This window comes from Euprymna scolopes, chromosome 40 (assembly GCF_053919585.1).
Source record: "Euprymna scolopes isolate OS-2025 chromosome 40, ASM5391958v1, whole genome shotgun sequence".
NCBI classification, from domain to species: domain Eukaryota; kingdom Metazoa; phylum Mollusca; class Cephalopoda; order Sepiida; family Sepiolidae; genus Euprymna; species Euprymna scolopes.
Window position 1 is genome coordinate 52494222 of NC_136521.1, and position 27811 is coordinate 52522032.

Sequence of the window (27811 nt, forward strand, 5' to 3'; positions counted from 1 at the left end):
GTGGTCGTAACAGCAAAGACGTCATGTTTTTTACTGTTCTTTTCCTCCTTTGCGGTACGGGTTCGAGCCTGCCTTCCTACTACCACTTAAATTTTTTTTTTCTTTTGCTCTGCATTCACCTCCAAACACCCGGGCAACGCCGGGCTGAAAAGCTAGTATATCTATAAAAGTGAACGTGTCTGTCTGTCTGTCTGTCTGTGTGTCTGTGTACATTTCCCTACTTAATTACTCTGTCAATTTTCAGTCTACAGACTCGAAATTTGATATACAGGGTACTGAGATTTGGGAAAATCTTTGTAATTCTTATTTGGTCAGAAATTTGGCTGTTAAGAAGTCAAAGTTCAACGATTTGACCTTTGAGAACTCTACCAAACCTCTGCGACAATTTTGGGTATAAACAATTGTAATTTTAGATATAGATTCCTTGGACATGGACCTAACTTCATAAATTGATTTGAGGCAAAAACAATAAAGGTAAAAGGGGTCATAATAAGGGTCAAAGTTAAAAAAAAATTGACCTCTGCGGTCTCTACCAAATTACGCAGACAATTTCTGGTCTAAACATTTGTAATTTTATATAAAAGGTATTCAGAGATAGGGCAAGCTTTTTAATCGGTTTGGGTTGGAAATTTGAGCTACCAATATATAAATGTATGTATGTATGTTTGCATGTCTGCTTAATACTTTCGACAGAGGCGACGAATTTTCACAAGATTAGTATCGTTTGAAGCTCGACCCTGCAGACGAAAAATACCGAAACATTGATTGAAAACATTAATTTCTTAACCTCAACTGGCCACTTTTCTACAGGGAGGGGTCACTTTTTTCCCCGATATTGTCGAAAGTCATCCCCTCTTTTCGATTGTCCAGCCTTAATTAAAACCTACGTCACACCCGGTTTGACGGTGGTCGTAAGATCAAAGACGTCAGGTTTTTTTCCCGTTCTTTTCCTCCTTCACGGTACAGATTCGAGCCTGCCTTCCTACTACCACTTTTTTGTTTTGGTCAATATACATCTCCAAACACCCAGGCTACGCCGGGCTTAACTGCTAGTAAATAAAAAAATCTGTATTAATTAAAATGTATTTGTGCGTATTTTACGACTGGGCAACGCCGAGCAGCCTGCTAGTAATACTATAAATGCATGCACGAGATCTAAAAGAAATCTATCGACTGCAGTACATTTTTACCAAATCAGTCCAAGTACAGAAGTATTCTTCATTTATTTGTGGTGAAACACAAAGTACTTCCTTTCAGCATATCTTCATTCGATTTTTGTTCAACGTGAATGGTTTGTTTTGCGTTCTTTATTTAACGGCAAATCAACCGTTTTGAGAGGCTTGGATCAGATTTGGTCGTTTTCTTTTACGGCATATTAACGCTTTTCGGATTATTTAACGCCGAATCTAGTAATTTTGGAAATGCCTTTATGCTGCAAGTCTTTTATATTTTCAAATATTTATGCATGGACTTTGGTTTGGTGTTTTTTTTTCTCATGGTATTTCAATTCTTTTCGAGTTATTTAATACTGAATCCAGTAATTTTGGAAATGTCTTTATGCTGCAAGTTTTTTTTAAGATTTTCAAATATTTACGCATTTGTTTTTTTTTTTTTTATGGTATTTCAATTCTTTTCCGGTTATTTAATGCTGAATCCAGAAATTTTGCAAAAAAGTTTTTATACTTCAAGTTATATCTGCAAGTATTTATTCATGAAGTTTGTTTTGTTTTAAAACATATACAACCGTTTGTTGTTACTTAATGTCGAATTCATGAATTTTGGATAAAAATATACGTCAAGTATTTTATATCGTTAAATATTTATTTATGCTGCTTTGTTTGTTGGTTTTGTTTTTGACTTTGAAGAACAAAATTACGTTTTGCAAAGAGTAATAAGAAAAAACAAACAAACAAAAAACAAACAAACAAACAAAAAACAAACATAAATGTTTGGGGCATTTTTAGTCAAGAAGCTGATATCTTCAAACAGTCTGGTAAGATCGAACCAAAGTTTTGGATCAGGGTATAAAAGCAATGGTCAAGAACGTATTATTCTTGCAATTTTCTTCATAAAAAGAACAATCTCTTTTTTTTATCTCCTTTTTATCTTGTGATCTCTAGTTTTAGACGCCATTTTGTTATAGTTATTTTATTTAGTTATAGTGATCTCCATTTAGTTCCATTGATCTCTTAGTGATCTCTATTTAGTTATAGTGATTTCTTAGTGATTTAGTTCCAGTGATCTCTTAGTGGTCTCTATTTAGTTATAGTGATCTCTAGTGTTAGACGCCATTTTGTTATATTTATTTTATTTAGTTATAGTGATCTCCATTTAGTTCCATTGATCTCTTAGTGATCTCTATTTAGTTATAGTGATTTCTTAGTGATGTAGTTCCAGTGATCTCTTAGTGGTCTCTATTTAGTTATAGTGATCTCTAGTTTTAGACGCCATTTTTATCTCTAGTTTGTTATAGTTATTTTTGATCATATGTACACCTTCTTCAGTATTTATCCTTTCCTTTTTTCTGATAATTTCATCTCTTTTAATATTGAAAAAAGTATCCCGGCGAACGTGTCCCGCAACATACGCGACTTTCTTTTGCCATGGAGCACGCCTTATTATACCATATCTACACAATAATACTTTAAACCCACACCTCATATCTAAATAAAAACTCTCGACCACAGTACAATTTCACAAAATCACTCCAATTACAGAACTATTCTTCGTTTATCTGTGGTTAAACACCCAAAGTCGTTTCTTTCAACATTGCAAATGTAATTTCGGTTATCGTCTGCGTATTTTTTTTTTCAATTTGTTTTGTGTCACTATCGACGCCATCTTGTCCATCAAATGCCGAAAACAGTTAAATGTTTCGGATTGCCAGTCGGAATATGACATACGTTGACTAATTTCCCCAACGTGTTGGAACTTTTATCATTTCGCGCAAACTATGCTTTATTGATACGTAATATTGCTTATTTCCGACAGCGCAGAATATCTATATTCGATTTTTGTTCAACGTAAATGGTTTGTTTTGCTTTCTCTATTTAACAGCGGATCAACTTCCGTTTTGGGGGCTTGAATCGAGTATGGTTGTTTGTGTTTTACGACATATTAACGTTATTATTTAGAAAGCCATTCTTGACATGAGAAGGGTTTTGTTGTAATTATTCTGTACTTTCATCTAATAATTAAAAAAAAATCGTAAAACTTTGATTTAACTTGAAAATACCATTTTAAAAAATAACGCGGTTCAATAAGCACCATAAGTTTTATGCTTCAAATTTGACCTCTGCGATCTCTACCAAGTATTTATTCATGAAGTTTGGTTTGATCGTTTAGCGAATCAACTTCCGTTTTGAGAGGCTTGGATCAGATTTGGTCGTTTTCCTTTACGGCATATCGACACTTTTCGGGTAATTCAATTCCGAATCCAGTAATTCTAGAAATGCTGCAAGTTCATTTGTCTTCAAATATTTATCCATGGAGTTTGGTTTGGTTGTTTTGTTTGACGGCATATCAATCTTTTTCTTGCTATTTATTGTTGAATCCAGTCATTTAAAAAAAATAGTCTTTACACATTATTTATTCATTGTGTTTGGTTTGGTTGTTTTGTTTTATCGCATATTGACGCTTTTATTATTTAATGCCGAATTAAGTCGTTTTGGAAAAAAGTTTTTTTAAAATATGCATCACCACTTATCAAGGCCAAGAGACCACTCGAGGATAAGGGTTAAGAGTGTACAGTAGTCAATTGGACAATATAGTAATCGTTAGTAATGGAAATTCGGTAAATTTGTTAACTTAAGTGGAACGGCTCATCAAAAACTTGTTTACGTTTTACTTGGAGACAATCAGATTGTAGTCAGCTGGAAAGCAGGAAAACGGAATACAATTCCATAGGCGCGCACTTCTAATAAAGAAGCTTTGTTCATGGAATCTACGTTTAGGTTTAGTGGGGGGAATTATTGACAGTGTTTTCTGCTAGACGAGTGCTTCTTGTGAAAGTTTGACGAGGGGGGACCATAGATTGAAGCTCAGTCGAGCACTTGTCATGAAAATAACGATACACCAGAGGCAAACTCGCAACATCTCTTCTGTGAGATAGAGGTTGCAGGGAAGAGAAAAGGACATCTCCTACTAGACTACGAAGTCTATTTTGAACTCTATCAAGGCAGGATAAGTCCTTTCTAGCAGCTTCCGCCCAGACGTGGCAACAGTAATCCATCCTTGGACGTACCTGGCTCTTACATAGATAGAGAATTGCATCAGCAATGAGATATCTACTAGATCGATAGAAGTATCCCACCATTTTTCCAGCGGACTTGGCAACAGATTTGATGAGTTTTTATGTTCTTAGTATATTTTTATTCCCCGAATAAGTGGTATCTGCGAAGTCACGTAATATCTTCAAACACAGACTAGGGGATTGGTGATAAGGTGTATATCATTATTGTAATTGAGAAGAATTGTCCAAATCATCTGATAAGTAGCAACGTCGAAAGGGGCCGCTGGGACCGTTCGAGCACAAAGCTTCCCATTTACTTGCTTCCCCACGAGGACAGAGTTAGACACAAGGTCGGTTTTTAATGTGGGGACAATCCAGCTTTCCCAAAAGGGACACTCTGGATCGGAACAAAAATAAAAATTTTCCCAGTCATGAATGGTTTCCTTTCTTTCACTGATCGAGAAAAAAACGTGAAGTGCGGCCTCATAACAGACACTACACTCTGATCTTGGCCCGAAGGCCTGTACCTGTGTGAAACAAGCCGCCGTAAGAAGTATTATCTGTAGAGTCACTCAATACTTTCAAAGCCAGAGTAGACAAACATTGGAGGAATCACCCGCTTCGTTTTAACTATAAATCTAGAGATGATGTGTATTGAGAGACTGTAATCTCGGGCGTATAGACCTGTGTTCCTTCTCAACATATATTGTATTTTATTGTAAATGTTTATTCATAGTTTGGTTGTCTTGTTTTACGGCATATCAACCCTTTTCGGATTATTTAATGTCGAATCCAGTAATTTTGAAAAAAATGATTCAAGTATTTTTTATCTTAAAGTATTTATCGATTTTTGTTATTGTTCATTCCGAGAGAACAACATATCTATATTTTCTATTTTCTTTGATTTTTTTTTGTCTCGTGTTCCCCCCCCTTTTTAGACGCCATTTTATTATATCTATTACTAGTATGACTACCCGGCATTTCCCGGACTATAAAAATTAAATATACGTAAAATAGTATTATTTTTCTCACCTTCCCTAGAAGAGAAATACCCTTTTCTTCATGTATGGAGTAAATAATAATAATAATAATAATAATAATAATAATAATAATAATAATAATAATAATAATAAAAACAAACTTAATCATTCTGAGCGATAGTGAAAATCTGAAATAAAATTAAATATGTCTCTAGAGCTATGTTTCTCTCACTCTGCCTTTTTATGCCCGGGCAATGCTGCATTTACATACACCTGCTCTACCTAGGATATTGAGCACTTCTGATGACTATTTACCACTTATCAGATATGATACTGCATTATTACTATTATGATCCCCGACAATGCCAAGTAAATTTCGTTGTATAGAATACTATATTAAAACAGGGATGTTGTTTTCCCCGGGTAACGCGCACGTCGAACACACATGCACTATACAGGACATTGAGCACTTCGGAATATCTGACGTATACCACTTACCAGATATGATATTATTACTCTTATGACCCCCTGCTTTACAGAGTGGCCCACTTAAAAGTAGCCCAAAAATGTAGTAGAGAAGAGGAACATTCTTTTCTTGTTCAAATTACCTGTAGTGTCGTTTAAATTACCTGTAATGTTATAAAACGTGTGCCCCTCCCCCGTTGACATCCATGCATTTCTGGCAACGTTTGACAACGTTTGCAGATACTGACTGTAGATCTTCTTTGGTGATTCTTCTAATAGCGTTGGTAATGTTCTCCTTTAGTTGGTCTAGATTTTGAGGATTATTTGCATAAACTTTTTGTTTTAAAGTCTCCCAAAGATAAAAATCACATGATGACAAGCCCGGGGAACGTGGTGGCCATAACCCTTTGCTTATTGTTCTCTTCTGTAAACATGTCATGAAGTTGTGTCAGTAATCTGTATGGCATGTAGCACCATCTTGTTGGAAAAAGAATTGCATTTTGTCTTGTGGTGTCAGTTGGTCGTTAAGAGAGAGATTAGAGATGTTATAAAAGATGCTAGAAGTTTTCCACGTTCACATCTATGCATTTCTGGGCATGTTTAACAACATTTGCAGATACTGCCTGTAAATCTTCTTTGGTGATTCTCCTGATAGCGTTGGTAACGTTTTTATTTTTTCTTGTGGTGGTGTCAGTTGGTCACTAAGAGAAAGATTAGACAGATCGGGCTACTTTTAAGTGGGCCATCCTGTACAACATTATAGCAAAAGTTTATTTCACCCGGGCAACGCTAGTTTTAAACATTTTTTAAACATGCTTACTCTATCTAGTTAATTGAGCAATTTTTAGCTACGATATATTGCTTAGTAACGATTCAAATTGATGGATTCTTTTTTCTTTTTATTTCTTTTCTTTTTTCTTTATTCATATTTTTTTATTCTTTCTTTTTTGATTATTTTTTTAAAATAATCATCTCTTTGGTAATTATCTTTATCTATTTCATTCTATATTTGCTTTTATTCTTTTTTTCTTTCGTTCTTTCTTTTCTTTTTCTGATCTTTTCATCGTTCCTTTGCTTTTCTCTCTTTCTTTTCTTTGCCTCCTTTTTTTTATCTTCCCTCTTATCATTCATTTTCCTTCTTTCTATCTTTTCTATGCGTTCTTTCTTTTCTTTCTCTGGTCTTTCCATCCGCCATTTATTTTTCTTTCCTTCTTTTTTATTTGCGTTTTTTGTTGTTTTTTTTTTTGCTCCTTCCTCTTATCATTTATCTTCCTTTCTTTTTTTGCGCTCTTTTCTTTCTTTTTATTTAATTTCTTTCCTTTTTTCTTTTCTTTGCTTTCTTTTCTTTTCTGATGCTTCTTCCCTTCATTTATTTTCAATTCTCACTTTCTTTATCGTATTATTGGGATTCTTAGGACTACAGTTTTCATTTTTCACAATGTTTCGGCCGCAAAGTTGTAAAAATAATACTCAAGATGAGAACACTAGTCCGATTAATCCAAATAATACAAATGACCAATCCTTATGTCAAAAATTCAGAAGCTTTCTTTCTTTTACTTCCTGCTTAGCCATTATTTCTTGGTGTTTTTAAAATTTTTATTTGCGTTTTTTTCTTTACTTTCTTTCTTTCTTTCTTTCGAAAAGGGTTGATATGCCGCCAAACTAAATACAATTAATAAATATTTGAAGACATAATCAACTTGAAGCATAGAACCTTTTTTTTCCAAAAATTGTTGAATTCGGTATTTAATAATCTGAAAACGGTTGATTTGCCGTAAAGAGACGTTGCGAGCCTGTCTCTGCTTCATCGTTATTCTTATGGCAAATGTTAAGCTGAGCTTCAATCCATGGTGCCCCCTCGCCAAACTTTCACGAAAATCACTAGCTGAAAACACTTTCAATAATTTCCCACGCTCTTTATCTGTGCCTAAACCAAAATGCATATTCCATGAACAAAGTTTCTTTCTTAGAACTGCTCGCCTGTGGAACGCTCTTCTGATTGCCTGCTTTCCAACTGACTACAATCTGATTGTCTTCAACTCCAATGTAAACAAGTTCTTGATTAACCGTCCCCGTAAGTAATCCAATTTAGAAAATTTCCACTACTTATGTTTACTACGCTATAATCACATTGACTAATGTATATCCATTCACCCTTATCCTCGAGTGGACTCCGGGGCTTGATAAGTAGTGATTCCTGTGTAAAAAAAAAACAACAACAAAAAACAACAACAAAAAAACCCCAGTCAAACTATATACAATTAATAAAAATTTGGAGATATAATCAACTTGAAGCAAAGAACCTTTTCTCCAAAAATTGTTTAATTCGGTATTTAATAACCGAAAAGGGTTGATATGCCGTAAAACAAAACAAATCAAACCAAATTTTCTTTTATTTCACATTTGTTGCTTTCTTTTTTCATTCTTTTATTTTTAAAAGTTTTTTTTTCTATCCCTTTCTTACTTCATTTTCCACTTCCTACCTCCACCTACCTCCCCATTCCTCTCCTATCTCTCTCCTACCTCCCCTGCCCCCTCTCGTTCTTTTTGTTGTCTTTCTGTCGTTCTTTCACCCCTCTCCTTTTATTTCCCCATCGTTTCTCCTTCTCCCTTTTCTCCATTTTTCTATTATTCTCTTCTTTATTTATCATTTTTCGTCTTCCGTTCCACTTTTTTTCTTCTTACCGACATCTTTCCTTATCCCATTTCTGTCATCCTCCCTCTCCCTGTTCAGTATTATTTAATACGCATTTCCTCATCTTGTCTTCATCTACCCTCTGTTCGCGTCCATACAGTTATCTCCCTTAGTTACCGCGCTTCCAAATCGTTTATTTTGTCTACAAGAAAAGGAAACACACACACACACACACACACACACACACACACACACACACAAAATACACACGCAAAATACACACACAAAATACAAGCGGAAACACATAAACAGAAAATGAGATAAATGAAATAAAGAATAAAAAAAAGTAAATATTGCTTTCAGCCAAACAGAAGCGATGGGAGGATATTTCCTATCGGCAACCAGGCAATTAGGGAAACTTTTAACAGTCAATACTTCTTTTTTTCTTTTTAATAATCGTTTCTTTGATTTTTGTTGCTTTAAGGCTTCCATAGTTATTTTAGTCATACACTCTGGCAACAACAAAAACAAGCAATCGTGAAACATATTCTTTCAATAGTCGGCCACAAATATGAAAAAAAAAAATAATTAGTCTTGATCGTTTCCAAACAAATCAAGACTAATTTCTAATTCATTTTAAGCTGAAATGAAAAGATGAACTAAGAAGGCTTATCCTTACTATACAACCATTCAATCTGCGCGTTTTACAATGTGTAATGCTATTTTAAACCGAAGCGTAAGGTGCAGACGGAAACCCCATATACTTGAAGATCAAGTGACAACAGGTGTTCGTTACAAATCGTTACAAATGACCCATCCTGCAAACTCGAATAACTTTGCGTCATATCAAAAAGTATTCGACATGCCAGGGTAACGGGAGCTGAGGTCATTGCGGCGACCTTTGTTTTAGGACTTATTTTGTCAAGGGGTGGGAGAGGGAAGGTATATTTATAACATAAAAGAATATTGATTTTTTTCCATCTGTTGCTGCAGATGTCGAAACGCTAAATAAAATTTCACGCACATACCAATATATTACAATATACACATACCTAACTTATATATATATATGTGTGTGAGTATCATCCACATATAGTACTGTATCACAGCTCATCAGTACGGCTAGACTAGCAGCAATCCACTAAAAGTCTCAATAAAACTCTCCAATCTTACAGCGATAAGTTGTCATGATGATCAGATCATCAGTATCCCTCATTCCACAGCATTGAACTGCCTCACTCACCCTTGAATTAACTCGGTTCAGTTTGCGTTAACATTTATTTTAAAGTATTTAAAGTACACACAAATATTTTTCAATATATATACATGAAAGCAAATTACAATTGTATTTTGCGTGTGAACTATTTGTGTCTAAAAATAAAAAACAAAACATTTAATGTTAGTTATTACTCGTGCGAGGCCTCGAATTTTTTTTTTAAGTAAGCAACTCAGTATAAAAAATGAAAATAGCATCGAGTACAAACAACAGAAAAAAAATACCCGTAGTAGCCAGGCTTTAATGAGGTAAAGGAGATGAATGAAAAGAAAACACTTTAGTCGCCTTGATCATAGTGAAGTTCTAAATTTAAAACGTATCGAGAGGCGTGAATGACTTTGCGACCCAAATATAATGAGTACAAAAGTTTACGGTTACGATGATGACGACACTCCTGTCTCTCCCTCTCTCCATCTTTCCTTGTATCTCCCTCTCCCTTTCTCTCTGTATCTATCTCCGTGCTTAACCCAATATTATTCAAAAGTTTAGCACGGCTACGATGATAACACGCGCCCACTCTCTCCCTCTATATCTCTATCTGTCTCTGTTTCTCATCCTCTCTCTATCTATCTACTTTCGTGTAACTTGCTTAACCAAATAAATTAGTTCAAAATTAAGCACGGCTACGATGATGACAACGCTCCTTTCTCTCTCTCTATGTATATATATGAAGGCTTCCATCAGTCTTGACAGACTATGGATACCCACTGTAAGGGTGCCTGCGCGTGAAATTTGTGTGGCAAGACTTGCGCAACCTCTAACCATGCCTCTCCTGAGTCAACATTGTTGCATACCAGTGGCAAGTTGAGGTACAAGACGACTGGAAACAATGCCGATGTATATATATATATATATATATATATATATATATATATATATATATATATATCCGCATATATTTGCTTCCATAGTCTCTTGCTCGCTGTTCTGTAAAAAAGTTCGTGCTTACATGCTTGTGTGTTTATGAAGGAAAAAAGTGTAATAAACATTAATATAGTAAACGAAGTATTATATTTAGAAAATAGAGGAAAAATCAATCAGTTTGTTTTAGGTTTAAATGATTGCAGATTGTAGAGAGGTCGGCCATGTTTGTTAAGATCCAGAATATTCGTTTATAACAGATGTGTATTCCCGGATAAGCGAATTTTAACTCGCAGTCAATGAAAGCTGCCGGAGCTGAATAAGGGATAAATGATTATTTTGTAACTCGAAAAAGGAAAGGTAATGGGTTGTGTATGAGTCATGAGCCATTTACGAAGGTATACAGGGCGGTATATGTGTATATTAGTTCCCGGTGTCCACTGGTGGCGGCATGAGGACTTTAGATATAGAGAGAAAAGTAGTAACTACTTTTTCTAAAGATGTTGGCCATCGTGATGTTTCTCCTAGGATTTAATGTATGATTTTATTATAAAGAATAAATGTGTATAAAACGTAAGACTTTACGAACACAGAAGAGATATAAGGAATGGTAACGCCCTAAATGCACTCTTTTGCCATTGTGCAGAACACGATCATTCATTTAATTTAGATCATGTGAAAATTATAAAATACGTGATAGATAGAGCTAAAAGAAGACTTTTAGAGTCAGCACTAATATTAAACACTAATACTATTACGCAAAGAAAGGCCTCTACCATTTAGCCCCTAGTATAGGAAAAATAATAATCAAAGAACAAAATATCAAAACAGATCCTGGTTAACCGTTTTTCCTTAATCCTTAAATAATTCAACAAAATGAATAAGTTTAGAGAAAAAAGTGTACATTTAACGTATTTTTAAAAGTGTATATATAGACATTGAACAAACCAGCCTTCCCATGCACACACATAGTTCCCTTCCCGATATGGGTAGGATTCTAACACTGTTTCCTTTTAATTTTCATATGGTCTATGATCGTTTTCTTTTTTTTTTTAATTTTTCCTTTTAATGGCCTGAAGATGTCCTCTGCAATAGGGACGAAACGTTGATCATTTTATAAATTCATTCGGTTTTTCTTTTTTCAAAACAACATATATATATATACGTTTTATTTTTATTACCGTATCTTTCTGTTAAGTTACATTATTGTTTCAGCTACCCGGCCGTTTTTTTGGCCGTCCGTAAAAGTCTGAGGAAGCTACGGACGGCCAAAAAAAACGGCCGGGTAGCTGAAACAATGATATAACTTAACAGAAAGATACGGTAATAACAAATAAAACGCATATTTGCTCTACAGCAGTATTGAGCACTTTCTTCAGCTTTTATTAATTACCATTTCTACTATATATATATATATATATATATATATATATATATGCGTGTGTATGTATAGTTGTGCGAGTGTTTACGTATTTATGCACATACGTGTGTAGTATCAATAACAATACAGGCAGTCAATCCTATAAAGACTTCATCGTTGTATCAATTGTCGCTTTGGGATCTATTAAAGTTATTATCTTTTTCAAGCAGTTGAATGAAAAATGGGGTGGAAACCCAAAACAAGCAACGAATCGATCGACAAAAATTCTGATGATGAATTCGTGACTAGAATATTTCGAAACTGCTTCGAAGAGTTTTTTTTTTAATGAGATAGGTAGATGGGAGCGGGAAGACGGTCGATGTGATTAATGCACTTTTAGTTGGAAACAGGCATCAAGCGACACACCCTCATGGCCAGTGCTGTCGCGAACATCGCCATAATACAATGACGACTCAAAACAAATCACGAAAGATATACATCACTATTTATATAAAGTTAGGTATGTTTATATGCGTACATATTTCTATTTATGTTATATTGTTGAAATATTGCAGCATTAAGAATTAAAAAAAAAAATCAGTTTATAAAATTATATAATCAATTCTTAATGCTGCAATATTTTTAGTAAATAAATTTACATTTTTTACTAGAATATCTTGTCTTTTTCTTTTTCAGTTTTAACAACTAGTCATTTACTTTTCTATGTTTTAGCCTAACCATATTACTTTTCATGCTCGCATTTTTCTATTGTAATATATATATATGTATATATATAATACATATATATATATATATATATATATATATATATATATAAAATATATATGATATATATATAATATATATATATAAGTAGAAATAGTCAAGTTATTGTAAAATTACATTTTCAATATTTTATTCAAAACAAGTAACACGAAAATAATAGTGAAAGGTTTCTTATTCCATGAAGTTTCAAAGAATGGCTCTTCTCCTTAGAGGAAAAAGTTAGCAAAAAGGTAAGTATAGCTAAGTATTGATATCGTCGATGTTTTTGAAGCATTTCTTACCCCAAAAGTTGTCGAGATACTTTAAAAAAGAGTATCCGGTAGGCGAGAGACCTGGAGAGTATGGCGAATGAGGCAGAGTTTCGTAACCCAATTCGTTCAACTTCTCTCAGGGTCGGTTTTAAAACGTGCGGTATGGCATTATCATGGAGGAGAATTTAGTCTTTTCTGTTAACTAATGCTGGGTGTTGTTGTCGAAGTTTCTGATGCATTTCATTCATTTGTTGACTGTTGTTCTTCGTCGTAATGGTTTCGTCTGCATTAAAAGCAAAACCAAACTGTAATTGATTAGATCGGTTTCAGGCCATTAAACAGTCAGCATCACCTTCTTTTGTTCCAACTATGGCGTCGGCATATGTTGTGGAACTTTGTCGGCGTATAACCGCCGGTTGTCATAAAGAACCCATCTTTCATCGCAAGTCACAACCTGGTCGGAGAACGGGTCGTTTTTGTTGCACAAAAGAAGGGAAAACGGCACTTCATAACGGTGGTTTTTGTGGTTGTACATGAGGCACCAGATTTTTGTCTTTCCACTCTCTCTCAATTAGTTTAAAATCGTCGTATACGTTACGTCTAATTCAGAAGTAGGTTCTCGAAAAGGTGTGCGTGGATTGAATTTGCTAAAGGCTCTTAATTCATCATTGTCAATATTCGATGACCGACCACTACGCTCATCATCTTCCTCGTCGCCGCCACGAAATTTCTGAAACCACATTTGAGATGTGCGTTCAGTGGTGGTTTCTTGGCCAAACGTTTCGTTTATATCACGAACTGTTTCAGTAGCTTTTCAGTCTAGCTTGAATTTGTTTTTTTTTCCATTTTCTATTCAACGTTCTGAAAAGAAAACATAATTGTTTTAAAACGATTGTGATTTAAAAGATTAGATTCAGCGAAAAACACCGTTCTTTAAAATGATATATAAAGTAAAGGTATTATAAAGAAAACTTATTTGAAAATGCGTCATTTCAAATCAAGATAAAACATTCCGCATTTCATTATGGTAAATATGACTTATGATTAAGAAAACACAGCCTAATTATCCCTATATAAGGTAGTCTCAGGTTTTATTAATTAAATTTGATGCATTCTCATGTACACACACACACGCACACACGCACACACACACACACGCACACACACACACACACACACACACATATATATATATATGTACATATGTGCATGGATGTATGCGTGTGTTCGACTGGGTTGCTGATACGCATATAAGTGTGTGTGTATATGCCTGACTGTAGACCCGATGCGCTTATTTGTCTTTGCGCCGACCTCTTCCTTTCCTTTCTTTCTTTAATTTTATATGTTGCCTTTATGTTATACAAAACTCATGTTTTGGAGCCTTAATCAAAGATGATTTCAAATGTTTTCACCCCCCTCCCATTTCTTGTGGCAGTGTAATCATGCTGACCCTTTTTCATTTTTCCGTTTCTATGTTCTTTCTTTTTCTTTTTTTTCTTTTTCTTTTTCTTATTCTTTTTATTCCTCCTCTTTATCCTGTTAAGTCTTGACGTTCTATTTCCCCCTATCGCTTTCTGTGATTAGAGCCTAAAATATCACTTAACCTACCACCCTTCCTGTTTTAATTGAACATTTTATTCATATAAAAAAATATATATATATATTTCATTACTTTCATTTGAGAACCAGATGCCTTCAGTGGCACATAAGCTTCATTACGTCGCCTGACAAGGACTTTTGGTTCTTGTCAACCAGTTCTCCGAAACATTAGCACATTTTGTGTCGCGACTATGTAATACTTGTCTAGATAAACAAAAATATATTTTGCTCTTTTTTTATTGAGCACTCTTAAGAACCTCGTTTTAATTCATGAGTTTTACCTCTTGAATACCCTAAACTGGATATATATATATATATATATATATATATATATATATATATATATATATATATATATAAAGTTATAAAATATATATGGCGATTAAGCTACACTGAATATTCCGCGTTTCATCCACTCTAGGACTCTTCAGGCTTATGCATATGCGCAATATTCCGATATCCTGTCATTGAATACTTTCTCTAACTGTTTACCGTGAATGCCCAGCGACATGGCACTTTTAGATGCTTACGTCGCTTCAATTCTGGTCTCAATTTCCATTAGCCTGTTTAAAACGCGTGGCTACAAAGTCATAGATGTATTTGTGACTGGGTTTGAATGTTCCATCCTGCAGTAATTATCGCTTACTGCACTGATGATTGCGTAAGATTGAAACACTCCGTATGTACAAAAGTAATTGTTACTATTTATTTGCCAACGTCGCAGCTTACAAGAGCCATGAAAGCCAACAAACCGGATGTCCAAGAATATATATATATATATATATATATATATATATATATATATATATATATATATGCGTGCTTGTGTGTGTGTGTGTGTGTGTGTGTGTGTGTGTGTTTATGGGAAATATTTTTACTCAATTATATTTCCTTTTTTTATTTATACCAGTCCTTTAATTTATGAAGCTCGATGTAGCTACAGAGCATGTACAAGTAAATGATAAAAATTAATTGGAATACAGACTTTTATCACACACACACACACACACACACACACACACACACACACACACACACACACACACACACACACACACACACACACACATATATATATGTAAATGAAAAAATTTATAAATATATATATATATATATATATATATATGTATATAAGTGAGAATTTGTGTATGAGGACAACTCTCAGCATATATACCCAAGGAATTTTTGATCTACAGACTTGAAATGTGGTATGTAGGATATTCAGACATGTGGAAAGTTTTTTGCTCCATTTTTATCCAGATCTTAGAGATCAAAATTGAAAATTTGATATGTTGGGGGTCATCGGATTTTTATCTTTTTGTCAACTGTTTTACAATTGCGCATGAGTGAGTCGTTCATGTGACAGGTTACATATATTAAGAATAAGTGGGTTTGAAAACATTTATTAAAGACGATGTCAAGCCTGCCTTTTGGTTATCGTACTTTACTCACTTTCTTTGGATTTTATTTTCGATCTCAACTCGTGAAACATAACAACCTCCATTATGTTTAGATAAGTAGGTTTCGAAACACTTTTTAAAGACTATGCCAAGCTGGCCTAATAGTTTTCGTACTTGACTTACTCTCTTTAGATTTTGGTTTCGATCCTTACTCGAGTATGTTTTCATTTATAAGAAGTGAACTGTTTAAAACAATGTCCCAGTTTCTGTATGAATTAAAATATATTTATGCGTACTTTAAACCGGTCAACGTCGAGCGGCCTGCTAGTATATTTATAATTGTGAGTATTGGTTGGTGTTTAAATGTGTTTATTGGATATGGTTGTCTCCCTTAAAATATGCATAAAAATAACATTTCTCTCTAAGGAAAACCTTGCTAATGTAAAAATAATACCCATACGAAGCAAGAGCTATTAACCCAGAGACACAGTCGCAAAAACTTGTTTAGTCTGTGCGATAACATTATGACACTTCAATATTTACTGCAAATCATATCTCATGGTAATGTATACAACGCAGATAAGAAAGACAAATCAGTGTGTATGTTACTCGGTCAAAGATGAGCATTTGTCAGTATTCAAGATGGCGACTAACCACGTCTGTTATATAAATCGAATTTTCCAAGCCTATCTGAGTGTATGTGCAGATAAAAAAAAACTCTCAGACTACGAAACAAACACCCACAAATATTACGTTTTTGAATTTTTGAGAAGAGGATTGACCGTATTCTTTCAACAACTGTTCTCATCTTTAATGTTTTTGGCCGATGTGACCTCTGACCTTCTTCATGTGTATTCTGTTGGACTTGAGAATCTTTCTGTCGAATTCGAGAATCTAGGAATCTTTACGCAAGGACCCGTGACGTGGTAGATAAAGTGCTGGGTAAACTTCAGTTGAGAAGTTCCACTCTTTTGGAAAGCGAAGATTCAATTCTCAGTGCGTGCGACAATCAACAAATGATTGCGAATTACTTGCGATTTTTACGAAGTCATGGTTGAAGGAATGCGAACATGCTACCTCCCGTGGATTAAATAAAGGGTTCTGTTCGAAATTCTTTGCAAATTCTCAAGTTCGACAGAAAGATTAGTACTTTACATTTCTCTTGTATTCCTTGTTTATGAAGAACACATTTTGTAAGGGGCAACTTGCAAAATTTAATTCCCTATATATATATATATATATATATATATATATATATATATATATATATATATATATAAATGATTGCAACGTCGTGTCAGACGAGTGCCACTCTCTCAGACACTTAAAGTCCATGAGCCCAAAAAATGACTTTTTTTTTTTATTAGTTCTACCGGTGAATTCACACGCTCAAGCAGGCATGACACTGAAGATGGTCATTGAGATCAATTATTACATGATTCCAGCATTTCAAGCCTCAACACGTCACACCTTTTCCATCTCCACAGGACCATTTTTATAGACAAATGCCCGAGGGAGTATCTATACACAGATGATGTTACAGAATCTTAGCTTTGTATGACAGCTAAGCCTCTCTTTCGGTTCAAAATGTTGAGATCCAGCAACAAGCAAGAGCAAGACAGCCGGCAACAAATTAAACTGCAGACCAGCTTAATGCGGGTACTGGTCTCCCGCTTTATGTTTTTTTAAATCGGAGATTTGCTTTTCCTAAAAAGGTTACCTTCACCACGGATTACGGGAGCCATTTCCACCCCATCACACACATACATCCACACAAACACACACGGTGCTAGTTGGCCGCTGACCCCGAAAAAGGGTTCATTCGTCCTTTGGAAGATCTTGTTTTTAATCCTTCAGAGAGACTAGCAACCCTCCTCCTCAAACAAGTCTAGTGGGGGAGCCAGTTTAGTCGCCGGTGACCCGACCATGAGGCAGGTAGTACTGGGTTACATGGTACCAGTAGCATATGACATGACCTGACACACACACATATATATATATATACATATATATATACATATATATATATACATATATATATACATATATATATATACATATATATATACATATATATATACATATATATATACATATATATATATGTATATATATATATACACATATATATATATATATATGTATATATATATATATATATATATATATATATATATATATTGTGTCAGTAGAAATGAGGATGTCGGAAGTATGGAATTCAAATAATAAGTAAACAAGCTCATTTCAAATTGCATACAATTTATTCGTGGCAGAAACATTAATTCTTTACAGAACTATATTCATGTGTCGAACTCTCTAGTCTTTCTAAGGATCTATAAAAGGCAATAACTCTTACTTTCTTTAATAGAATCATTTCCCCTTTAATCACTATAGCATCACCCTTTGAAATATGGTGCTTGTAGGATGTTTGATGCGGGTCATTGTAGAATAGAAGTTGGTTTGCATATTCGTTGTGTCCTTTGGGTTAGACTTTTCTTCTAACACTTGCTTTGTTTATTGCACGTTGCTTGAATCCTTTGAGGTAATTCAGTTGTGTCCAATAAAAATATTTAATGGAACGATTGTGTTATTTGGTTGTCTCTTTGGAAGATATGAGTGACGAAGTTGATTTGCATTTCTGACCCAAATAGATGATTGTACATCAACATCATAGATTACAATACCAGAACGACGTACTATGTGACCTTGTGTCTATTTTTTACCATTGCGGTAGTCGTTTGTCAATACAGATTGTCCCTGTATGAATTTACGTGACCTTGCTGCATGATGGCGATTGAACTGGTTTTCTATTGTCCTGTTTCTCTTGGGAAGATTATTTGATGATGGACGAATATCATCCATTGTAAACATGTTTTTCTGTTCATCAGATTTCCCATTTGGGCGATTTGGATTTGTGGTAGCTCTTTAGCTACTTAGAAGTATTTCTATGATCTCTCGAGTAGTTCCTTCTCCTTTTAACTTCAAGGATAATCTCTTAAATGTGTCTAAAAAGTGTTCGGCTTGTCCATTTGATTGTGGTAGAAAGGTGGAGCTTTGAGATGCTGAATACTGTTGCAGTACTGTTATCATAAACTAAAAGTTCAGGAACGCCCAATCTACTGAAACTTTCTTGTAGTTTCTTTACAGTTCTGTTTGAGATAGTATGGTTCATCTGGAAGACTTCCAGCCATTTACTGTAAGAATCAACTAATATTAAGCAATTTCGTCCATTAATTGGTCTTGCAAAGTTCATGTGTAGTCGTACCGAAGGCATTTCTGGGGAATGGCCATGGATGCAATGTTGTTTTCCGAGGAGACTTCCCCACCAGTTGACATCTGGTCCAACTTTTTGCAAGTTCCTTTAATTGGCTATCCATGTTTAGCCAATACACATAGCCACTGTTCGAAGCATCCGTAACGTCTAATGATGGATTGTAGTGTGTCAGCGATAGATCAGAACTAAGAACGATTTTGATTTTCTGAAATGATTCTTTCCATTTGGTATCTTTGTGTAAAGGATTATTCAGAGGTTCCCGTAACTTGTGCAGTTCGGGCAAGAAACAACCATAATGACTTACAAGGCACAGAAAGTATCGTAGTGTTGCAACATCCTTTGCAGCTGCTATGCCTGAATATTGTCCGAATCTGGTTTTCGACAATTTTTATCTAATATGATTTCAAGTTATTTCACAGAAGTTTGGATAAATTTGCATTGGTCTGTCATTTAGTCCTGTGCTGGTCCACACATAGGCGTACTTTGTCTTAGTATTAGCCTTCTTCACAATGACAATAGATGTTGCTCAAAATGAGTAATTTCTAGGTTCGGTTACTCCTTATTGTTGTAGACGATCTAATTCTCTTTCTACTGTGGTTAAAACTGCATATGGTACCAGACGCTTTGGCCTGAGGACTGGCTTTGCATGTGCTTCCAGTTTTAAAGTTGCCTTAACTTCAGAACAATATCCAAGTCCTTCTTGATAAACATAGCTGAACTTTCAAAATGAGTTCCACCGTTGATTTTTTAGAACAGATATTACGTTACGAGTAGTGGATTCTGATGTGTCTCCATCTTTCATTTAGTCCTGTGCTGTGACAATAATGAATTAGTAGTTTGTAGGTTGGATTACTTCTTTTTGTAGTCAGTCCAATTGGTTTTTTTTTTACTGTAGTTGAAGCTGTGTATGGTACCGGACGTTTTGGTCTCAAGACTGGCTTTGCATCTGCCTCAAGTTTTTAAGTCGCTTTAACTTTAAAACAACATTCAAGTCTCTGTTGCTGAACTTTGCTTCAAATATGTTCTTAGAATATGTTTCAGCATTTGCTGCATCATTAATTGAATTGAAAATCAATTGAATTGCAAAGATGAAAATCTAAAGCAAGAAGATTAAGGGTTGATGCACCAGAAACATAGCACACACCTGAATTTTTTTTCATTTAAAACATAGCACACACCTGATTTTTTTTCCATTTAAAACATAGCACACACCTGATTTTTTTTTCATTTAAAACATAGCACACACCTGAATTTTTTTCATTTAAAACATAGCACACACCTGATTTTTTGTTCATTTAAAACATAGCACACACCTGAATTTTTTTTCATTTAAAACATAGCACACACCTGAATTTTTTTTTCATTTAAAACATAGCACACACCTGATTTTTTTTCATTTACAACATAGCACACACCTGAATTTTTTTTTCATTTAAAACATAGCACACACCTGATTTTTTTTCATTTACAACATAGCACACACCTGAATTTTTTTCATTTAAAACATAGCACACACCTGAATTTTTTTTTCATTTAAAACATAGCACACACCTGAATGTTTCTCATTTAAAACATAGCACACACCTGATTTTTTTTTCATTTAAAACATAGCACACACCTGAATTGTTTTTCATTTAAAACATAGCACACACCTGATTTTTTTTTCATTTAAAACATAGCAAACACCTGAATTTTTTTCATTTAAAACATAGCACACACCTGAATTTTTTTTCATTTAAAACATAGCACACACCTGATTTTTTTTTTCATTTACAACATAGCACACACCTGAATTTTTTTTCATTTACAACATAGCACACACCTGATTTTTTTTTTCATTTACAACATAGCACACACCTGAATTTTTTTTCATTTAAAAGAGACATTGCATGTTAATTCACCAGTTAGTTGCACCTTGTTTTCCGATGCACCACAAGCAAAGTGAGTTGTTCTCGAAAGAGTTGGTTTTCCCAACAACTCTCATGTTGGATATGAAATTAAAATGATATCCGAAGCAATATCGAACTGAAAGTTAATTAACTTGCTGTTTATCTCAACAAGTATGTAGTTTCCTCAAGCTTCACAATTTTCGTTGAAAGTAGCAAAAATTGAATTCGATGTGGCTTTCTGGAAACGTCCTGCTGTTTTTCTATGTTTCTTTTCTGTGGTTTTTGGCTGTACAGTATTCATTATGAAAGTGATGCGGCTATTTCTACTACAAAATCCGTCATTGTACCCAGAGTATTTGTGTCTTTAAATGGACAAAAACAGGCATAGTGCATCTCTCCACACGACCAACAAGATGTTGGCTTCTTTCTATTTTCTTTCGGAGATTTCGCTTCCAATTTGATATTGTTAGAAACGATGGGTTTTGCTGTTGTACCATTGTTGTGTCTTGTTTTAGATTGATTAGTCGCTGACATTCAGTAGTAAGAATGTGTATCGTTATTTCTTTGCCTTTTTCAACCAGTGCGAATGTCAGTATCTTTTGGAGATTGTAATCCTGGATAAACATGAGGCATTTGATTTGGTCCTCTGTAACCGATTTCAGCCGAAAATGTTAACTTTGCAGATTACCAATTCCAGCATATTTGACAAAAGCGTCCGTAGCAGTTTTCTTTAATTTCAAACAATTATAACGGGTATTAAATAAAGATGCTGGTTCACCAAATATGTCCGATAACTGTGCAATCGTTTCATCAAATGTGAAATCTCCTGTTTTTTTTCGGAAGGGTGTAATTTATCTTTCATGTTCTGCTGTGGTAACTGTACTTTCCCTGCGTAGCCCAATAAAGCGAACTCGTGTTGAAACGTATCCTCCCATCGCTCATACCAAGCAGTAAAAGCTTTAAATCCGGATTGAATGAAAAATCCGTTATTATGCTTGCTATGGTGCCCAGAGAAATTGATTTCGGTGTGTCCATCGACTGTTTGTGAAATTGAGCCTTTAAACTTTCAATTAAATTGTTTTGAGCTTTAAAAAATTCTACTTGCTGGTTGCACAATATTTTCTTTTCCAATAATTTTGGATCCATGACGCTAATAATTCCGATTTTTTTCGTTTGTGAACAAATTTTTTCCCGTTTGTTTAAAAAAAAAAAATTCCGTTTGTATTCAAAAAATGTTTTTTGCTCCGTTTCTTTGCAAAAACATTTTTTTTCTTCGTGTGTTCACCAAAAAATATTGAGCAAAAGATTTTTTCCGTCTGTCCAGAAAAGGAATTATCCAATGCAGTTTATTTGCTTAAATTATCACCATGTGACTTTTTTGTTTTTTAGGTTTAGTATTTAATCCAATCTCATCTTAGTCCCCAATTTTTGTTTTTTTCGGAGAAATAGGGATGTTGGAACTGTGGAATTCAAATAATAAGTAGACAAGCGATTGCTCTTACTTTCTTTAACAGAATGAAGTAAAGTCACTAAAATAAAAAAAATCTACGACACTCTTAATATACTTGGTTTTCATTTGATACAAACAACTTCCACAACAATAAAACAGACATTAAAAACTACCAAGCACTCTCCCAAAACCCTCACATCCAACGCCGGTATATATTCCATCCCATGTAACGATGGCCAACAAGCATACATAGGCGAGACACAGCTTAAAATGAAACTAAATTTTGTGCGGAACACGATTATTCATTTAATATAGATCATGCGAAAATTATAAAATACGTGATAGATAGAGCTACAAGAAGACTTTTAGAGTCAGCACTGATATTAAACACGAATACTATTACGCAAAGAAATGGCTTCTACCATTTAGTCCCTGTATAGGGAAAATAATAATCAAACAACAAAATATAAAGACAGATCCTGGTTAATTCATACTATTGTTTCCTTGAATAGTTTAAACAAAATGAATAAGATTAGGAAAAAACTTGTACATTGGTATTTAAATAACGTATTTTTAAAAGTGTGTATATATATATATATATATATATATATATATATATATATATATATATATATATATATATATATACATTGAATAACCCAACCTTCCCCCATGCGCACACATTTATAGTTTTCTTCCCGTTCTGCGTAGGATTCTAACACTGTTTCCTTTTCACTTATGTATGGTCTATGATCGTTTTCTTCTTCTGCATTTTGCCTTTTAATATCCTGAGAATGCCACCTGCATTAGGGACGAAACGTTGATCACATTTTATAAATTCATTCGGTTTTTTTTTAAAACAACACACACACACACACACACATACACACACACACACACATATATATATATATGAAAATTATAAACTGTTTCCATTGAGCTTAATTAATCGTGCCAATTGGAAATATATATATATAAACACCTTTTGTTATATTTCCTTACAGATATTAAAATAAATAATACTACTAAACTTTATGTGTAGAATACATTTTCTATTTTTTTCATCGAATCACCTTACTTCATTTTGATTCTAAAAATGTCCGAAATTTAAAGAATAAAATTTAAGGGATCTAAAGAAGAAGTTTACATTAAAGAAAATCTTGTTTAAACTTATACCGTTTGCCAGACTACCCAGTCATTTTATTTTCTAGAAGAGAATATTTTAACATACAGCAAGACATAAGTCATGACCTCAATAAAACGGGCCTGTCCAAGACGTCGTTTCTGATGTTTTTCTTCAATTATTGCAGGGTTATGGGTTTGTTAAGAATCTTTAAGATATCCCCACAAAAAAAAAGACAAAATAAGGGAGCTAAATCGCAAGCCAGAGATTCTGCAATCTGTCATGAATAATGTTTTGGAAAGAGCTGAAAATGGGCAACAAGACGTCGTTTCTGATGTTTTTCTTCAATTATTGCAGGGTTTTGGGTTTGTTAAGAATCTTTAAGATATCCCCACAAAAAAAAAGAAAGATCAGAGACGAAATAAGGGAGCTAAATCGCAAGACAGAGATTCTGCAATCTGTCATGAATAATGTTTTGGAAAGAGCTGAAAATGGGCAACATTTAAAAGACATTATTTTTATAAATAAGATTGTTTGGAATCGGGCATTTTTTTTTAGAAAAAGAATTCCCAATGTCTTAGATTGTGTTAAAATTACACAAAGATATCAAAAATAAAGAATCTAAGTTCAAAATCCTTTATTGACCTTTTGGACACCCTGTGTTAAATGTATTGCTTTTTCTGCTGCTTGTAGAATCACTTTTATTAATTTTTTTCTCTGTTTATTCCCGCCTCGTTTTCATTTTAATTTCTTAAATCGCGAGTCGCTTTATTTCTGTTCCGGTTCTGCGCTGTCCCATTGACAAAGAAATAAAAAGGGAGAGACAAGGAGGCAATTTTATAAGGATTTTCTTTAATTTCTCCTTTTTTTATCCAAGATGAAGCGCCACTAACACGACCTCCATAAAGCAGGCCTGTCTAACATGTCTTGTTTATCTGGTGACGTCAGGGTTGTTGGTAATAAGTCACGCCTAAGCATATAAACAAGACGTTTCAAATGGAACAGTTACATAATACATGTCGACATATAAGGGTGGTATTTTCTTTCTTATATTATTTCAGCATTGATGTAGGATATTTCTGTCTTTGCTGATATCTCATTATTGCCTGACTTTGTATGTAAATATGTTAACGAAAACATGCTTTCGCAATTAAAATCCACAAGACAACGCCATGTATATATATTTTATTGCAGAAAACCACAATTATTCTTCTTAAATAAATTCTTGTTTCTCAATCTTAAAAAAAGTAACATATATATGAATACCACAGTACCTTTAACGTACGTACGTATGTACGTACGTGTGCCACGGTTTCCAGATTATAAATTATTCGACCGGGAGATCCTATTTATTAAAAAGGAAGATAGAAGGTAATAACATACCACGAACATTAAATTATTAGTATGTGGATACGCTAATTTAATGTTCGTAATGTGTTATCACTAGGGCTATGACAACAGCATATTCTTTTTATTGTTTTAACTCTCGAGTGTGTATACATTGGTATCTTATATGCTTTTATATATAGTGATGTTTTTCACGGTTGATTAACTGTGTCTAACTATGTCGGATATATACTCGAGAGTCAAAACAATGAAAAGAATATCCTGTTGTCATAGCCATCATCTATCCTCCTTTTTAATAAGCAGGATCTCCCGATCATTGAACACGCAATATGAAAAAAATAATAAAAATTAAAAAAAATGATGTCACTTTTTGGGCTGAACATGAAACTAAACTATATCCTCTTGGTCTCCTATTTAGTATCCAGGGATAGTATCTGTTGTGCCTAAAGATGGTATGATATCGTGGGGTTTGCTTTCGTACCGGGCGTCCATACAATGGAAATATGTCACATGCTCCTCTAAAGATATTGGAGATAAATCGCGATATAACCAGATATATTCTGACGTTACATTATTACTCAGATAAATACTTTTACAGTTTTAACAAAATGACTACAATATCATCTATATATAAAAGTGAACGTGTCTGTGTGTGTGTCTGTGTGTGTGTGTGTCTTGTGTAAATTTCCCTACGCAATAACTGTCAATTTTTAGTCTACAGACTCGAAATTTGATATACAGAGTACTGAGATTTGGGAAAATCGATGTGATCGTTTTTTGGCCAGAATTTTGACGATTAAGGGGTCAAAGTTCAACGATTTGACATTTGAGAACACTACCAAACCCCTCCAACAATTCTGGGTCTACGCACTTGAAATTTTGGATATAGGTTCCTTGGACATGGATCTAACTTAATAACTTGATTTGAGCCCAAAACAATAAATGTTAAGGGGTCATAATAGGGGTCAAAGTAAAAAAAAAATTGACCTCTGCGGTCTCTTCTAAATTACTCAGACAATTTCTGGTCTAAATATTTGAAATTTTACATAAAAGGTATTCAGAGATATGGCAAGCTTTTTCATCAGTTGGGGTCGAAATCTTTTAGCTACTAATATATAAATGTATGTATGTATGTATGTTTGCATGTCTGCCTTAAACTTTCAATAGAGGCGACGGATTTTACCAAGATCAGTATCGTTTTAAAGTTCTACCTTTCATACGACAAATATCGAAAAATTCGCTAAAACATTAATATCTTCTCCTTCAACTAGGCACTTTTCTACATGAAGGGGGTCACATTTTTCGCCGGTATTTTTGAAAGTTATCCTCTCCTTTAGATTGTCTAGCCTTAATTTAAAAAAAATGTCGCTCGCGGTTTGGCGGTGGTCGTAACAGCATAAACGTTAGGTTTTACCCCGTTCTTTTCCTCCTTTGCGGTACGGGTTCGAGCCTGCGCAACATACACATCCAAATGCTAGTATATATATATATATATATATATATATATATATACATATATATATATATATATATATATATATATATATGAAACGGTATAAACAGTAGATGCACATGTAAATATATCTGTCTATCTGTATGTAAATATTTAACCGATAAACTCTTAAACTCCTGGTCATATAACACTGAAATTAACAAAATCGTAATCATACACATATGGATTGTTTATACGGAGTAAAATCTTTGTTTGGATGGATGAATAACGCACACAGAAGTCATCAAGTTGAAATGCAAAAGGCATATGTGTATTAGTTTTGCACATGAGTAAAACTAATCATAGCTAAAACGGTTTAATTTTATAACTATGTATTATACCGGCCTTCGATGAACAGAGGAATTTACACCGATTAGCACCATAAATAACGCTAGTAATTCCAACACCGGTGAGAGAGATGCGACTGCACTTCAACTGCTAGCCGAGTGCCCAGCAAATATACACGCTTTCCTATCTTTGTACATTATTGTTAATACACTTGTTCCTTAACCGAACCTCGACTTGATTGTTCTTATTTTCACTGTTGTTCCACGATACAACACTATGCTATCTATCTGTCGGGTTAGCTCAAACGGTAGGCAACGCGGCTGGAGAGCTAAGTATTTTGGTTTCGATTCTGGATGACAGCTCAAAAGTCATTAAAAAAAACTTAGGTAATTAGTACTATATATATATATATATATAGTAAGTTATAAAATATATATGGCGATTAAGCTTACTAACTAGCTCTACCTAAGTATTGAGCACTTTTGAAGTAAATACCTAAAGTTTACGCATAAATTTATACTTTCGTATATTAATTTTATGTGAGTAAAGGAAGTAGTTATATATATATATATAATTATTTTGTTACTATAATAATTAAATACCTACAGACACTGGTGTTTCATTCTTTCAGGAATCTTCAGTGCAGGGTGTCACAACTAACACCAGTCGACAGATTCGAACTCGGCAACGCGAGCAAATCCTTGGCTCGATTAGCAAAGACCGTATCCATTCGGCTATCATTAACAGCGTGAAATAACGTTGAACTTTAAATTTTAATTTTAAATGTTCTCTACGTCAGTCACATAGTGATCTAATCGATATACGATGATCTATGCATAAGAACTATATATATATATATATATATATATATATATATATATATATATATATATATTATATAATATATACAGCACTGGAATTTCCATATATATATATATATATATATATATATATATATATATATATAGTAGAAATGGTAATTAATAAAAACTGACGAAAGTGCTCAATACTGTTGTAGAGCAAATATGCGTTTTATTTTTTATTACCATATCTTTCTGTTAAGTCACATTATTTTTTCAGCTAACCGGCCGTTTTTTTGCCGTC